The sequence below is a fragment of the Macaca mulatta genome, chromosome 8, assembly GCF_049350105.2.
Source record: "Macaca mulatta isolate MMU2019108-1 chromosome 8, T2T-MMU8v2.0, whole genome shotgun sequence".
Lineage (NCBI taxonomy): Eukaryota > Metazoa > Chordata > Mammalia > Primates > Cercopithecidae > Macaca > Macaca mulatta.
This window is the reverse complement of record NC_133413.1, coordinates 109,891,245-109,903,254: the sequence shown is the minus strand read 5'-3', so window position 1 is coordinate 109,903,254 and position 12,010 is coordinate 109,891,245. Positions and strand designations below refer to the sequence as shown.

Below are 12,010 nucleotides of genomic sequence, written 5' to 3'. Positions count from 1 at the left end.
CTCTAATGAAGGAGATTGGCTTACAATTTCTGGTCCAGACAATTCTATGATGAATGGCACACATCTGTAAGACAGCTGGCTATTGTTAAGGTTCCATGGTCAATGATGGTACAATATAATGCTGTAGTAAAGGCATGAATCTTAAAGTCACAATTATATTCAAAATCTGCTTCTACTACCTAACAAGCTTTGTATCCTTGGGAAAGTCAACTAAACCTCACTGAATATCAGAGGTTTACACAGGTTTCTTTTGGGATTAAATGTGGTAATGTTAATTGACATCCTTAGTGTCTAATAAATGACATCTAGTTATTGTTATTACTACAGAGAATAAGAGAGAGGCTGGCTGGCCTGCTTTGGGACTGAATCCATATAATCAGTCTCACTAACTCTGTGCTACAACATCCAAAAGAACACTGATGACACAGAGCTAGTTTAATAAGCAAAAGAATCCCTTAATAATTTCTTGAGCTGAAAGAGAACATTACGTAAGAAAATTTGTTCTCTATATCTTTAGTCCACATGCTAAATTAATTCTAAAACACTCGTCACCCATTTAGCATTTGCAAAAGAAAGATGCTTGCTTATAAGAGGAAAGGAGTGAAAATTGAGTATATCCAATTATTAACTTATTTTCTAAGAATGTAATTTCATATCTTCTAGAAAAAAAATTTTTAATTACTACAAACTTTTTAATGAAGCAGCAATTTTATATTAACAAATGGTTTTATGACGGGGAAATAATAAAATACATTTTTCAATTAAACAAATTATTAAATGATTTATATATACAAACACACATAGTATGAAGTAATAATGACATGACACTCAGCAGTATTTATCAGCTCTTTTCTTTCTGATGGCTAAATTATAGGCAACTTCATTAGAATTTAAATATTCCTCTCTTTCTACTTGAAGATTCTCAAAATAGTCTCACTGGTTAACACTGGTTAAGCAAATAAACTAAATTTTCACAATCTCTCTTCTGGAAAACATGAGCTTTGAATTTTTGTTTTTTGTTTTTGTTTTTTTAGTGAACAGTCATAAACTTCAGCTAAATCCTCATTTGCTCACTAATGTTATAAATGGGTTATACTGGCATGCTGATTTAAGATGCTATATGGTATACAATGTACAGTCAATGTAAAAGGCATAAAAATAGACCAAACACCGTTCATCTCATTAGAAATGTGTTCAACTGCAATGCACTGACCATGATTGTACTAAAAAATCTGTTGATGTTATTAAAGAATCTATGTGTGATCTCAGATATTACAGAGAAAGGTGCTAGAATAGAGAAAAATAAGAATATGATTTCAATTTTGTTAAAAGTTTAATTATGATGTTGATCTTCAACCAAATAGATTACTTGTTAGAAGGCTTCCAGGCAGTGAAAATAGAAAGTGGTCTATATTAGGAGTTCTGTGAGACAACTAAGAACACATTAAACCAAACCAGACCCATTTCCTTTTTTGGTTACAAGACAAGGATAACGAATGAGAGAACAACACCAATTTTATGAAACTCGATGTTATAAAGATGTGTAAATGATAATATGAAGATACTTCATTAATAGAGAAATATTGACTTGAGGAAAATATAGCAAAATGGATTCAGAGCTGATTTAATACCAAATCCAAACAGTATCTATAGGGAGGTCTCTAGTAACATGCCAGAGGATTTGCATGAACTAAATGGTTTTTTAATCATTAATTTACTGAATTCATATATATCAGTCATCAAATATTCAGATGAAAAAATTGGGAAATATAGCTAACATGGTGAATGAGAAAATCTAGATTCTATAATATCTCAAAATATTGGAACAAAGAGCTAATAAAAACTAGTAAGATGAAATTTAACAGCAACAAATGTAAAATTCCATATATGGGTTCAAATAACCAACATACAGAAAGAGTTTACTTGAAAACACTTGAATTTTTTTTTTTAAAAAGGACAGTAACAAAAACAACAAGGGAATGCCTAGGAAAGCTAGGCTGGCTTATGAGAAAAAAGAAATATCAAAAGCATTGTCAAATGTGATACCAGATTTTTAAATAGCATAACACATACAACACACATAAAGCATTACAAGATTAACTAATCTCTTCCTTAGTGCACTAATAAAATAGCATAAATCTTAAATACTATTCTTTCATTAATATTCAAACATTAAATTTTAGAATGATTACATTTAATTTGCATAACTTAATTCAAGCAATTATATATAATAACTCATTATTATACTTGGGATCAGAGAGATTTTTTGAGAATGTTAGAATAATACATTACAGGTGTGTTTCCATAAAATCCTCATAGATTTCTTCAATGTGCAAGTGCTTGGCATAAAAGTTAACTTCATGTATACTGAAGTCCAGAATTATCTTTCTTAGCAGTGAAGTTTACTGCAATTCCCACAATGGTGACTTAAAAAGGCTAATTGTAAATGTAGTAAAACTCTAAATTCTGCATTCTTTAGTTTTCTAAAGATGGTAATAAAATAAGCACATCAAATTTATCATGTGTCCTTATTAAAGACAGTCAGACCTTCTACCAACTTGTTTCTAATGCTCTACAATATATCTTCGGCAACAGTCCTGTTTTAGGATTCTCCTATAAAATCTACCAGAGCTGCAAGTCAACTTCTATTTTACAAACCATGAATCACTCAGACTTTATTCCAACTGTGTGTGCATCGTTTCTCATTCAGGTATTTTCTTCCTCTCTCTATTCAAAGTTTTTCATTTCATTTACTTAAAATCTCTGATTTTGGTCATTAACAGTCTCCCTATTCATTTCCAAATCAAATTTGGAAATCCGAAAATTTCTGTGAAATTATCCTCGTGTTTATAACGTTCCCTCTTTATCTACTAATCAATCATTTCCTACTCATAAAATTATGTCGACATAGAAGACTTCTTTTCAGAGATTATAATTTAAGTTAGGATTCAGAATTGACTCCCTTTTATTCATAATCTCAACTAAAGATGGTCAGCAATAATAGTGGTAATTTAAACACACTGCTGAGTCATTAAAAATAAAGTTTTAAAAGAATACTTAATGACAGAGAGAAAAATGTTCATAGTACATTGCTTTCTAAAGTCAAGTTCTTCTTAATTTTCTAAATAATTTCCATAAGAAAAAAAACATAGAAAAATATTTATGAAAAGTAAATTGTAGCTGAATTAGTTAAACTGTATGTAAACAAGTACTAATTCCAAACTGTTTAGGAAATCTTTAATAACAATTCTAACAAAGACATCTCCCTTTATCTCTTAACCAAATTCATTTTTATTACTATGTCATTAATTCTATCACTTAAATTTTTTTCTCTTTAATTACATTCTTTTGTTTCCAATCATTCCAATTCTACTACCAAATTATGAAGAGCTTTGTAATACAAAATACAGAAATATATAAGTGATAGTAATAATATTAATAATGCCACTTTACATTTGATTACAGTTTAATGGTTTGCAAAGGGGTTTCAATATTATCTAGGTAAATCACAGCTCACAGGGTGCTATAGGTAGACTCCATTTTACAGATGCTGATGATTTAGGTAAGGAGGATGAGAAACAGCATAGTCCAAATGGGAAACCGCACCTTCTGACTACAAATTCAGTCCCCTCTTGTCGCCTACTTTCTGAACCTAACAATATGAGAACTAGCCTTCAAAATAAAATGTAAAACTATGCTTTATCTAAATGTATTTGTATGTTATGTAGTTGGATGAGAAACTGTAAGACTTCAAATTAAACATGATAAAGACTAATTCCAAGGCAACAGATTAGAATTGATTTAAAACAGGAAATTTGAGGAGAAAAAAAAAAACCTTTAGATTTGTTATATAACAGATCAACTCCTTTTAAAAAATGTCACATTATTTAACATGGTGTTTAATGTATGGAGTTACTTCCAACTCACAAGTATTATAAAATTGGTCAAGAAGAAAGACTAGAAACAGAAGTTAGTATTCTCAAACTTATAATAATCATTAAGCAATTCTCTATTTGTAAAGAAAGGTATGAACTTTTAAAAATACAGCAACAGTCCATAAATTCTCTTAATGTATGATGTTAAAATATGAATAATTTAATTGCAAATCAATCAGAATAAAGATGGTTTCCTTAAGGAAAAGTATCAATCATGAATCTTCTAGTCAGCAACAAAGGCTACATAGTCTAACATTTGATCAGAAAATTGAATATATTTTCTTGACAGTAGCACAATGCCCTTCAGTTACCATACATTAGAAAGCATATCTAATCATACTAGGGTATCATCCATTAATTTATCACCTCCAGTTGTAGAGAGAAAATATTTTTCCTTAAACATCACCCACAAATATCTAGTACCAAGATAATCCCAAGTGTATAGTGTCTAATGCACAGTATTAAGGCTAAGTGTGTTTGCCAGAGAGCCATGAAACTCTTATACTCAGCAATTGGGAATATAAATCTGACACAATTTGGTGAAATCTATCAGCACTGAGGCTATGTAACCTATCACCTAGCAATTAAGCTCCTAGATACATAACCCAGAGCTATGTTGCCCAATAGCTACCAGCTATACATGTCTCTTTAAAATTAAGTTAATTAAAATTAAATACAATTTTAAAAATTTAGCTTCTTAATTCCTTGAGTCATAGTTTAGTAGTTACATGGCTAATAGCTACTGTATTAGTTACAGTAGTTACAGTAGATAATGGCTACTGTATTAATGCAGATACAGAAATTTACACTATCAAGGGACGTTATACTGGAAGGCACTGCCCTAGAAAAACTACTACATGTGTGTACAAGGAGAATGTTGAATAATATTCATTTTAACATTACAAGTGATAGAGAAAAATTAAAAACTTAAATCTCCATCAACAGAAGGAATGACATAATAACCTGGCATATTCATGCAATAGAATATCACAGTAAAAATCTATGAATGAAATTATGTTTGTCCAAGTGATGAGTCTTACATGGTAGAGTTTAAAAAGCAAGGTATAGAACAGAGGAAGGTGGTGGCTATAGAAAAAGCATTTTCTTGTACTCTATATTGTTTTGATACAGTTGTTTCAATAAAAAGGCCAAACAGAATTATGGTGTGGTGGTTAAGAGCACAAGCTAGCTGTGTGATCTTAGGCATCCCTGAGCTTCATTTTCTCCACTGTGAAATGAATTATAGCACTGAGTAGTGCCTAAGGATGTGGTGAAAGCTAAAGGAGGTAACATATAAAACAGTACTCTGTAACCTGTAAAATGCTATCCAAATGCTAGCTACTAATATGGCCTATTATTAGGTAGGGCTTGAAACAACAATTGAAAATTATCTGGGAATTTTAAATTGATATAAACCTCTTATGTAGCTGGGATAAGGATGCTTGTAAGGGTTTTGTTGTTGTTGTTGTGTTGTGGTTTTTTTTTTTTTTTTTTTTTGCAGCACATACAAAATTACAATTTCTCAGTTCATCAGTGGTATTTTACTTATTTAATTTTGCATAAGCAAAAAGGGGTAGGTAGAATTCTTTCCACAATTCAATCAATATATTAAATACTATAGTCAGACTAAGCACTAAGCAATCATTTCAAAAGCATTCAATAAGTGTAATAATCATGACTGAATTACAAAATTCAGCAAATATTTCTGAATACTTACAAAGTACCAGACAAGTTTTAAATGCTTTATAAGCATTAATTTATGTAATCCTCATAACAACCCTTTGAGGTAGGTAGTATTATCATCCCTGTTTTACAAATAAAATTGAGGGATTTAAGTGCTGTATGTTGGCCGAGGTCACTTGTAAAGGCTGTGCTCTTTAAACACTTACTTGTTACTTGGCACGGTATTTATTTCTCCCAAAATAGTGCAAACCTGATCAAAAATACTTAGGGGCTCTTCATCCACCTATGTAATAAAGCACAACCTGAACACCTTAACCAGGAATTCAAAGCTTCCACAATCTGATCTCAATCACTTGTCCTCATATCTCTCTCATTATGCTCCAATAACAAATACACTGATACAAAAAACAAGCATCCTCATGTCTCTAAGTGTACCATGCTTTATTTCTGCCTCTATTCTCTGACCACCTTCTTTTCCTCCACCTGGCCTATTTGCCATAGCTCAACATATTATTCAAAGTCTCACCTATTTCCAATTCTTCCATTGAGTTTTGCAGTGGCTACTATAGCACCAAGAAACCTCTCTGAGAAAATCTCCCTTATCTACTATCCATAATCAAGATGTGATAATATATAGATATTATTAGGACCCTCTATTATTCTAAAGAACAATGATGTGACAAAGAAATTCTGAGGATGTCTGTGTCAGTAACAAAGGCCGGGCTTAGGCTGCCCAATAGCCCAATAGCCTTGCATGGTGGCTCACGCCTGTAATCCCAGCACTTCGGGAGGCCAAAGCGGGCGGATCATGAGGTCAGGAGATGAAGATCATCCTGGCTAACATGGTGAAACCCCATTTCTACTAAAAATACAATAATAAAAGTACATACTTTGAAGAAATGTGCTAGCTATGTTCCAAGGTTTAACATTAGAATTTGCTTCTTTTCAAAACTTTTCCCTGTAGGAACTTATCCTGCAAGTGGAGGTACTAGAAAGGTCTCCATTACATTGAAGAGTAAACACCATTCAGATTTCCAGCAATACTTATGTTTAACACATTAAATATTATTACTGATAAGAACTCCAAGTATAATATTTTATCCATGCATTCAGGAATCAACAAAGCTAAGAACAGATCACTAGCTATTTCACTTGGGAAATGAAACACCACTAGGGCATTCTTAATATAAAGATACTTTTTCTTCAGGAAAAATTAGAATGTAAAAATCTTTTTCCCCATCTTCTCCACCAAAATATGGAGATAGATTTATTTACTTTGGGCATTAATTTTTTTTTTTTTTTTTTTTGAGACAGAGTCTCGCTCTGTCACCCAGGCTGGAGTGCAGTGGCCCGATCTCGGCTCACTGCAAGCTCTGCCTCCTGGGTTCACGCCATTCTCCTGCCTCAGCCTCCCAAGTAGCTGGGACTACAGGCGCCCGCTGCCACGCCCAGCTAATTTTTTTGTATTTTTAGTAGAGACAGGGTTTCACTGTGTTAGCCAGGATGATCTCGATGGGCATTAATGTTTTAACTTGGCCAGAGTTATACAAATATTGGAATAATAAATGTGCTATGCCTTGTTGTCACTCAAAAGTGGGAGCTGAATAATGAGAACATATGGACACAGGGAGGAGAACATCACACACCGGGCCCTGTCGGGGTGCAGGGGGAAAGGGGAGGGAGAGCATTAGGACAAATGCCTAATGCATGCGGAGGTTAAAACCTAGATGACAAGTTGATAGGTGCAACAAACCACCATGGCATATGTATACCTATGTAACAACAAACCTGCATGTTCAGCACAGGTAACCCAGAACTTAAAATAAAATTAAAAATAAAATGTGCTATGCTTATTCTTAAGAATATAAAAAAGATAATTTAGTACCATATGAAAAGCTTTAGCCACATAGGGTTGACTTTAGTCAGAAAATACCAAATATTTCACACAAATATTTAAACTATATTGTCTATTCTGTTTATAAATTCTTACATAAGTTTTAATTGATACCAGAGAACAATATTCTTTGGTAATCTTAAAAGCAGATAAGTAATACTAATATACAGTATATAGAGTATAAATGTATTACCCCTAGAGATTTTCTAAGCTATAATTAAAACAGAAAAGGCATAGGGAGAATTGAGGCAACATATAAAAAAGTCACAATGTACATTTGGCAGTTTTTATAAGCAGAATAATGACTAAAAAAGCATTTAATCTTAGTATTTGTGCTTCTACACCATGACTCTCTACATTTTAAGAAAATAACCCTGTAATAGAAAACACTGAGCGATAGCAAAGACAAACATTTAAAACATGAAAGTACAGTTATTTGAAATAGGGACTCAAACCCACAATAAAAATCCACAGAACAATTATACAGTTTTTAGATTTTGGTTACAAAAGAAATGCAAAAACAAGAAAGCTTTTGTATCTTTCAAAAAAAATACAAAGGAAACTGATTGAGATAATATAGAATATTATTTTACTGATAAATTCTTCAATTTCAAAAATTTAGTTTTAAAAATGACACGGTCAAAAGTGAAGAAATAGCTAGGAAATATTCTATGAATAAAATTGAGACATGAAAGTGTTGTGAAAAAGGATATTCTTCACGCCTTAGCATATGTATGTGCTGAGGCAAAAGCATTCACTATAAAATTTATGAACTGAGAACAATGAGGTCAAACAGCTAGCTGTTAAAGAGACGCTATAAAAATGACTTCCAATTTAGCTAGTGATGAATTTTAGATCTCTTTTTTCATTAATTCTGTAAAGTATTCCTTAAAAATATAAATGCTCAGGCCGGGTGCGGTAGCTCATGCCTGTAATCCCAGCACTTAAGGAGGCTGAGGCAGGTGGATCATGAGGTCAGGAGATGGAGACCATCCTGGCAAACACAGTGAAACCTCATCTCTACTAAAAATACAAAAAATTAGCCGGGCATGGTGGTGGGTGCCTGTAGTCCCAGCTACTCAGGAGGCTGAGGCAGGAGAATGGTATGAACCCGGGAGGCGGAGTTTGCAGTGAGCTGAGATCACACCACTGCACTGCAGCCTGGGCGACAGAGCTAGACTCACTCTCAAAAAAAAAAAAAAAAAAATATATATATATATATATATATATGTATATATAATTTATATATTTATATAACTCATTTATTTCTACAAGCATTTATATATAATGCTATATATGAGAATGCTATATATATAAATGCTTATAGAAATGAGTCCTTTTCTGTTTTAGGGTACAAAAAAGAAAAAAAAGAAACAGAATACACTTCCAATAAGGCAGCATCAATACTTATTTGCAGGCACCTTTTCCATTACCAATTTATTTAAATGCATCTATTCATTATGTAAAATTAATTTTTTTTTCCAGAAACGATGTCTGTTGCCCAGGTTGGAGTGCAGTGGCGTGATCACTTGCGTAATCACAAGATTACAGCTCATTGCAATCTTGAACTCCTGGGTTCAAGTGATCCTCCTGCCTCAGCCTCCCAAGTAACTGGGACTACAGGTGTGTGCCTGGCTAATGTTTTAATTTTTTGTAGAGACAGGGTCTTGTTTTGCTGACCAGGCTGGTATTAAGCACCTGGCCTCAAGCAATACTCCCACCTTGACCTCCCGAAATGCTGGAATTATAGGCATGAGCCATGGCACTGTCCTAATTTTTATTATGTATCAATAATTCCTTCTCCAAATACTCTGTCTGCAATTCGTATTTCATGGACATTAGTAAATCACATTTACATTAAAATACAATATAAAATACAAAAATTATAATCATACATCATTCTTACTCAATATTAATGTTTCTGAATTATACATGTTATATATCTATATTTTAATATGTTGTGAGATAATGCAAAAGAATGTGCAGAAAATTACTGTACCTATTTTTTAAAGGCCAAATGAGTAATTGTTTACAAATTAATGGTGAAAGGCCTCAGTTATTTAAAAAATTTTTTCACATTGTTCTTCATTATGCTTACAATGTAATCATGATCATTTAGATCTTAAATATTAATATCATAAGCCGTGACTTGAAAAGTGAGTTAAGCAATGATGACAATAGCTTAATTTACAAAACTGGTGAAATACTTTCTTATGGAATAAAATAAATGCAGGCACCACACTGCTACACTGAGGACATAAAAAAATTCTGTGAGTTCTTCCTTTATAATCTAAATGTGCCATATATTTCTTTGCCTAGAGAAAATGATGTTTACAAGAAATCAATTAATATACTTTAAGTATAATGATAAAGTCAATTAAACTATGTTCCATGAAGGGTAAAGATTATGAATAATTTTGTCACCAGTGCAGCTTTACATCTAGCAAATAGCTAGCAAATGGTAGGTATTCACAAGTTATTCTGAAGAAATCAGTTAGTGAGATCATAAAATTGATTCATTATGCATGGAGGAAAGACAGCTTATTTTATCACATGAAGATCCTTTAGGCATTTAGCCTTATCAAATTAATGTATTAATGATATATCCAGTACCAAAACTGAAAGAGACAGAAGGCAAATACCAAAAATATCTGGATACTCAACATGAGGGGAAAAGATGAAACTGGCTCTTCAAATAAATAACCCTCAAACACACACACTCAGACACAGACACACACACATATCCCAAAACAGAGCATATATTCCTTTAGAACTATCATTGTCAAGTGCTAAATGACTAATGGATAAGCAAATGATATCAAAGTTTAAAAAAAATCCAAAAGCAAATTTAGAGGGCATAGAAAGATAAATATGAAAGAATAAAGAACCTACTTTTACATATTTTAAACTGAGTAAATATTTAAAAACCTAAAAATTTAAAGTAATATCTGAATATGTGATCTCAGAATAACAAAGAACATGTATAATCATCACATTTTGTTTCATTAAAGGTATATTATATTCTGACAGCAATTTTTGACAATTCTTATTGCATCTAAGAACATCCAGGAAAACTACCATGTAAAGCTAGTTTCCATCTTGAACTTTATATACCCATAGGTAATTGTGTGAAGAAAACGCTGATTTAAAAACAAGGACTACAAGGTAAAGTGAGGAAACTTAAAGAGCATCTGTCTACAGTAATGCTAGTACTAGCAGGTCTCTAATGTTGAATAATCTCTTTCATGAGAATCACAATCACTAGGTCAATTTTCCAATTATGAGAAATATTTTAATGAAAATGAGACATACTTGTTTAAAAGAAAACAGTACTTTAATTACGATAATGCTGCTAGGTATAGTTAATGACCCTATACATTAAGGAAGGTTGAACTTTAATGACCTGGACCACACCAGGGTCACAAATAGTAGCAGAACACTGATCATCATATAAAAGCCACCACCAAACACATGAAAAGAATTACAGTACATCACACATCAAACATTTTGGCCTGGTGCTTCCTTCCTCTAATTCTACTGGCAGGAAACACTCTACATATCCTTTGAGGTGACCAGACACATTTAAAAGTAGTCCCTTGTTAAAAAGAGCTCTTGGATACTGCAATTTTCTCCAAAGAGGAGGGCAACTTCTGTTTAGCACTGTTGCAATACATTTCCATTTGCAGCGTAGAAGTGGAGCTCCACTGATAAGGTACTGTAACTGCATAATATAATGTCTTCTTTGAGGGTTAAACTATGGAGAACAAACCTGAAAAATGTTTTCACATTGTATATTATATAGAATCAGGCAAATTCACCTATAAATGTTATAGATGTAACTATTTTTATTATAGAGATGTATAAATGAAGTATTATTATAAGTAAACGTTTTGACCTACATCACCTTAGAAGTTAGCTTTTCACACAAATACATTTACAGCACTAGAATAAATTTTTAAAAATCTTTTTCAAACATGCCTATACTTTAACTTGGACAATTTACAAATGATTTTAGTGCACTATTCCAAAAAAGGCTGCTAAATTTTTGATGATGGACATTTTCAAATTAAATAAATGAAATTGTAAAAAAAATAGTGAGAGATTCAGACTGATGGATAATTTTCCCAAGTAGATATCTTTTATTATATGAAAACAAAGATTAAAAAAACAAAACATATTTGATTTTGTTTTATTCTACAGTATAAATATATTTACAGCACAATTTGACATGGTTTACCAGAATGACAAGATATTAGTTTTCTGTATATCTCATTAATATATGTTCTATCATCGAACTGAACAATAACACTGCAATTCTGTAACTCTATGCATGTTATTTTTTTCCCCTAGTTTTTGGAAAATTCTTAAAGTTTAGTGGTACTATACCTCAGTTTTATCAGGTGTTCCTAAAATCACCTGGAAATACTGAGGTTGTGTCTCACTGAACGCAAGCTACGTGACTTCTATTCAGAACTTTAATGACTGGGAATGTGTTTAA

The 12,010-nt window shown here is 32.2% G+C and overlaps 1 protein-coding gene and 1 non-coding gene across 23 annotated transcripts in view; one reads left to right on the top strand and one right to left on the bottom strand.

Annotated features, from left to right (window-relative positions):
* VPS13B (vacuolar protein sorting 13 homolog B) overlaps positions 1-12,010 on the bottom strand; it is an 856,590-nt gene that overhangs the window by 327,004 nt on the left and 517,576 nt on the right. The gene's annotated exons all lie outside the window — the stretch shown is intronic.
* On the top strand, positions 11,884-11,959 carry MIR875 (microRNA mir-875). Its single transcript, NR_032692.1, has one exon. It is a non-coding gene; the product is annotated as a microRNA mir-875 (primary transcript).